This window comes from Sciurus carolinensis, chromosome 4, assembly GCF_902686445.1.
Source record: "Sciurus carolinensis chromosome 4, mSciCar1.2, whole genome shotgun sequence".
NCBI lineage: Eukaryota > Metazoa > Chordata > Mammalia > Rodentia > Sciuridae > Sciurus > Sciurus carolinensis.
Window position 1 is genome coordinate 74,224,633 of NC_062216.1, and position 6,734 is coordinate 74,231,366.

The window sequence follows — 6,734 nt, forward strand, 5'->3', positions numbered from 1 at the left end:
AGAAAGCAGGCACATGAGCAAGCTCTGCTACAGCTGCAAGTTTGGCAAGCATAGACTATCTGTATAATTTATGACATTATTACAAAGTACATAAGTATGTATAATTTAAGTTTCTTAAATTATTATCTATAGGAATCTATATCTGAAGATTTTCAATCCAATGTGGTTACAATAAGTCAAAAAACAAATTATGGTAATATGTAACAAATTTATTTTTCTAGCTTTATAATTTAGTGGCCACATTATAAATAATGTGGCAGATATTTAGGGCAACTATCATGGTGAGGAAAAAGTGGGAATTATAAGGCCAGAGATATTAACGTATTTAATCTTTTTAGTTTTAGAACTCTTCCTCTTAATGTAGCAGACATTTAGAGGAAACTAGAACAGGTATGCAAGTAAGGCTATAGATGAAAGGAAACTGTACAGATACTTCTGAGCTACCTATTTGTCAGGTGGCAGTGGAATCACTATGGAGGGCAACACTTGGAGGGTGTGGACAGGTGGGGACATGGCATTTCTTCTGCTCTGAAAGTACAAAGGCATGTTACAGAAAGCATATAGAGCTCTGAGGAAAGACCCACTGCCAAGGCAGAAGAGATCATATTTTGGATTGAATTGGCATATAAATAGTATCGCCAAGAAAATAATATTGTCATATAAGATGATATAATATATACATACACAATATAATATATACATATATAGATACATACATATATCCAGTTAAAAATTCAAAGTAAAAATATATACAGACTAATAATGAATGAATGACGTCTGTATTAGGCTATGTTTGCAACAGATAGAATTGTGTAAATGAGTCATTGAAAGAAAAACAATCCAAAAGATATGGTATATGTATTAATTTTATAGTACAATAGTTTCCAAAAAAGCATTATTTTTTAACAAGGGGATTTAAGTGGTCAAGAAATATAGACATGAAAAAAGAGAAAATTTGAGACTCTGAACAGAGACTCAGAACAGAGGCATGAGAGGACAATTTTGTTAATATATATCTGGTCCTTGCTATAGTTTGGATTTTAAATGTCCCCCCAAATCCAATTGTTAAAGACTTAGTTCCCGTCTTGATGATACTGGAAGTTGGTGAAAACTTTTAACAGGTGGGACTTAGTGCGAGGTCTTTCTGTTATTGGGGGCATGACCTTAAAGAGGATACTGGGACCCTGGCCCCTCCTCTTCTTCTTTGCTTTTCTGTCTTCATCACATGCTCCCACCTTGACACACTGTGCTACCACAGGCCCTAAGCAATGGGACCAATTGTTCATGAATTGAAAGCTCCAAAACTGTGAGCCAAAATATATTCTTTCTGAAGTTTCCCAGTGAAAAAATAGGCTTTTTTTTTTTTTTTGTTACTAGATATTGAATATTGAACTCAGGGGCACTCAACCACTGAACCACATCCCCAGCCCTATTTTGTATTTTATTTAGAGTCAGGGTCTCAGTGAGTTGCTTAGTGCCTCACTTTTGCTGAGGTTTGCTTTGAACCCGCCATGTTCCTGTCTCAGCCACCTGAGCTACCGGGATTACAGGTGTGGACCATAGTGCCTGGCTAAAAGCAGGCTTTTAAGAAAAGCAGGCTCTGCTATCCAGCAAAACTCCAAAGGAAGCAGAAAACAAGGACAGGTACTATAAGGGGAGCTTGCAGGAGAGACTCCTACCACTTCCCGGCAAATTTAGTAGGAGCAGAAAAGTAGTGCCCTCTTTATATTTATTTTATTTTATTTTTACTTTTTGCAGTGCTGGGGATTAAACACAGGGCCTTGTGCTTGTGAGGCAAGCACTCTACCAACTGTGCTACATCCCCAACCCAGTAGTGACATCTTTAAAAACATGATTGCTTAAACTTTTAGACTGGGAAAGTAGAAATGCTTTTAGAAATGCTTGCAGGTTTTCTTTGCTTTCTTTTTCCATCCTTTCTTATTTTGTTTTGTCCTTGATTTGCTTTTGTTTGTTTGTTTGTTTGTTTGTTTACCCAAGACCCAATGAGCCCACTAACCATTTATGCTTCACTTCTCACTAGATCCATGGATGCCCAAGCCATGAATCAACCTGGGATCAGAAATGAGACTATAATACAGAATTGAGGGAAGCTTTGGGCAGCGATGGGAGCCATGGTTAATAATGTTCAGGTTTGCAGAAAATAGAAAAGCAAAGGGCATTTTTATCTGAAATTGGCAATCTGAACTCTGTGATAAGGAGCAAGGTTGCCAGGGAGTGGAAGTGGGTTGGAGCTGGGCTGAGTGGAAGGCTACTGGACACCAACACTCAAAAGCACCTAGGGGATCTGGCACTATTACTGGCATTATTCTCTTCTGTCAAAGTAGTGGTGGTGGTTGAACTTAGCACTTGGATTATGTGGATTGCTAGTGACCTGGGCACTTTCCACACACTGCCCCACAGAACACAAGCTGACATACTTAGAAAGAGGGTTGCTGCACTCTCTGGATCACTTCACAGGCTATTCAGGGCAGAGAGCCTGGTGAGCAGTTAGTATAAGAGATAGACTTCCATCCCCAGGAACAAAAACAAAGATATACCAAGGGTAAATTCCGCTATAAAATGGACAAGACTCATCCAATATTTGCTGAAAGGCAAGAATAGGAGAGTTCAGCATACAGGCTCCCTGAACAAGTTGTGGTTCTTTTGAGTCAGTACTGTTTAGTATAATAGTTGTGTCCTGCAATCCTCCTTATAGCTAGGGAATTCTAAAAGTGGGGTGTCAGAAGTAGTCTCCATTTTAAATACCTCAGCAAGGAGAAAACAGATTTTTAAAGGTTATTTAGCATTAGCTGTTTAGTGTTTTACACTCTATTCCCTTATTATTTCTTCATTCACAGTTCCATATAATTTTCAGTTAGTTGTATTTCTCTCAATACCTCACTTCTTTCCCATCTCCATTTCATTTCCCTTCTCTTTCATTCTTTCTCTTATTTTATCTTCTCTGTCACTACTTTCCCCCACCTGCTTTTCCTCCTTCTTCCAATATGATTTTGTATTAAGTGTACTATCATTAATGCTTAACTTTTCATCCTATTCTATAATATTTCTCACTTACTTTTCTCACTGATTAATAGTGTTGTGGAGATCAATAGTAATAAGTTCTAAAAATATGTTGATATATGGTTTGCTTTTAAGTTATCACTATTACTGGCATTATTCTCTTCTGTCAAAGTAGTGTTGGTGGTTGAACTTAGCACTTGGATTATGTGGATTGGTTTTTCATGTTAAGATATATCCCCAGCTTAGGGCATTTAATAAAGTATAACTTCTCACTAAAAGAAGAAAAATCAAGAAGAAAATAAAGGACCAAAACCAAAGATTTAATAAAAAGTTTAAAATTCTAAATTTGAAAGAAAATCAAACAAAACTTGGGGCTACAAGTTCAATGAATTAAATAGAAAACATAATAGAGTGTCAACTATAGAATCGATCAAGCAGAAGAAAGAATCTGTGAACTCAAACAGGCTGTTTAAAAATTACATGGTCAGAGGAGAAAGGAGAAAATAAAATGGAAAGAATAAAGCTTATAGAAGTTAAAGGACAGCATCAAAAACAAAGAAAGAAAATAACCAAATTATAGAATTTCAAGTCAAAGAGAGAGACAAAAGTCCAGAAAATTCACTTAAAAAAATAGAAAAATTTACAAATCTGGGAAAAAATATATCCAGGTACATGAAGGACTATCTAAAACAAGAAATTAGAAAATCAACTCCATTCACAATAGCATAAAAAATTATGTGGGAATATTTAATCAATGAGATAAAAGATCTGCACTTGCAAACAAAAAACATTGAGGAAAGAGATTGTAGTTGACACGAATTAGTGGAAAAATGTCCCATTTTCATGGACTGGAAGAATGAATTTTGTTTAAATGTCCAGACTACTCAGTGTAATCTACAGATTCAATGCAATCTCTATGAAAGTCCCAATATAATTTTTCATGGAGATAGAGAAAACAATCCTAAAATTTATATGGAAAGACAAAATACCTCAAATACCTAGAGCAATCTTGAGTACAGAACAAAGGTGGAAACATCACACTACCTGACTTTAAAATCTCATATGAAGCTAATCAAACTATCATAGTGCAGTTTTGTATCAAATATACAGATATATTGACCAATGGAACAGTATAGAGAACTAAGAAATAAACCCATATATTTATGGTCAATTGATTTTTGACAAAGATACCAAGCACACAATAGAGAGAGGAAAGTCTCTTCAATAAATAATTTTGCAAAACTGGATACCTACAAGTAGAAGAGTGGAATCAAACTCATCTCAACACAAACTGGAACAGATACTTAAATGTAAGATTTGAAACCACAAAAATTAACAGAAGACATAAATGTTCCATGACATTGGTATAGGCAAAAATTTCTTAAATGTCACCACAAAAGCACAGTCAAGAAAATAAAAAGCAAATCGGATTGCATCAAGCTAAAAGGTTTGTACAGAGCAAAGGAAACTGTAGAGTGAAGACACAACTCTCTAGAAGTATTGATGAAGGTGTGGAGAAAGGGAACCTTTATTCATTGTTCTGGATAATGTAAATTAGAATAGTCATTATGTGAAATTTATGGAGATTCCTTGGAAAATGAAATACAGAATTACCATATGACCTCACAATCCCATTTCTTAGTATGTATTCAAAGGAATTAAAATCATTGTGTCTAAGAGACATCTATACACTCGTGTTCATTATATTATTCTCAACAGTTAAATATGGATGCAATCTGAGTGGATGGATAAAGAAAATGTGATATATATGCAAAATGGAATATTATTTAGTCTTTCAAAAAGGAAATCCTGTCATTTGCAACAATGTGGATGATCATAGAAACGTTATTTACATTGAAATAAGTCTGGCACAGAAAGACACATAACACATAATCTCACTTATACATGGAATGTAAAAATGTTCAACTCATAGAATAGAATAGAATGGTGGTTACCAAGCATTGGAGGGAGTGTTGAGGAAATATTGGTCAAAGGTACAAAGTTTTTGTCAAATAGGAAGAATAAGTTCAAGAGATCTTTTGTGTGATATTGTGACCACAATTAATAATGATAGATTGTATTTTTGATAATCACAAAGGTTTTAAATGTTCTCACCACAAAAATGATATGTAAGGTAATGCATATTATCTTGATCTAGCCATTCCACAATGTATATGTATTTTGAAAGATGTTTTATATAATGTAATTTAAAAAATAAATTAATTTAAAAAATAAATTGCATATGGACATATTCTACAAGTATGTAGTCTATAAGCTTAGTGTTGAATTAATAAAAATATCTTCTCTTTACCTTAATATTTATCACGATTAGGTGAATTTTAGTAATATATTAACTTACTTCAAAATAGTTATTTTTTTTTCAGAAAAGACATCATTTATGCATCATTTCAGCTGTAGCAGTACTTTCTTGAGGAATAAGGAAATAAACTACTGAGTATTTTATGCTTACCAAGTGTTGCTGTGCATTTTATGTCAGTGAAACAGTTAAAGAACCAATGAAAATCATTCCTTATTGAGTGCATCATATATTAAGACTCTTCAATATCATTAACTTTCCCTTTCTTAAAAAAAAAACTAAAACAAAAAATAAACTTACTTCAATTTGGTTTTAATAAAATCATTATGTAAATCAAACTCAACAAAAATTTAGAAAACGCAAATTAAGACATCAAATAAAAAGACATCTTTATAAAGTCTTAAAAACTTCCAAAAACAATAAGAAATTCATAAAATTAAAAAAGAAGTTAAGACAAACTCACATCAGTAATTCTCTTTTTATTTATTTTTTAATATATATATTTTTTTATTATTGTAAACAAATGGGGTACATGTTGTTTCTCTATTTGTACATGGAGTCAAGGCATACCATTTGTGTAATCATAATTTACATAGGGTAATGTTGTTTGATTCATTGTTAATTTTTTCCCTTCCCCCCCACCCCTCCTACCCTTCTTTTCCCTCTATACAGTCCTTCCTTCCTTCATTCTTACCACCCTCCTTATCCCTAACCCTAAACCTAATCCTAACCCTAACACTAACACCTCCTACCCCCCATTATATGTCCTCATCCGCTTATCAGCGAGATCATTCGTCCTTTAGTTTTTTGAGATTGGCTTATCTCACTTAGCATGATATTCTCCACTTTCATCCATTTGCCTGCAAATGCCATAATTTCATCATTCTTCATGGCAGTGTAATATTCCATTGTATATATATGCCACAGTTTCTTTATCCATTCATCAACTGAAGGGCATCTAGGTTGGTTCCACAATCTGGCTATGGTGAATTGAGCAGCAATGAACATTGATGTGGCTGTATCTCTGTAGTATGCTGATTTTAAGTCCTTTGGGTATAGGCCAAGGAGTGGGATAGCTGGGTCAAATGGTGGTTCCATTCCAAGTTTTCTAAGGAGTCTCTATACTACTTTCCAGAGTGGTTGCACTAATTTGCAACCCCACCAGCAATGTATGAGTGTACCTTTTTCCCCACATCCTTGCCAACACCTATTGTTGCTTGTGTTCTTGATAATCGCCATTCTAATTGGGGTGAGATGGAATCTTAGGGTAGTTTTGATTTGCATTTCTCTTATTACTAGAGATGTTGAACATTTTTTCATAGATCTGTTGATTGCTTGTACATCTTCTTCTGTGAAGTGTCCATTTCCTTAGCCCATTTGTTGATTGGATTATTTG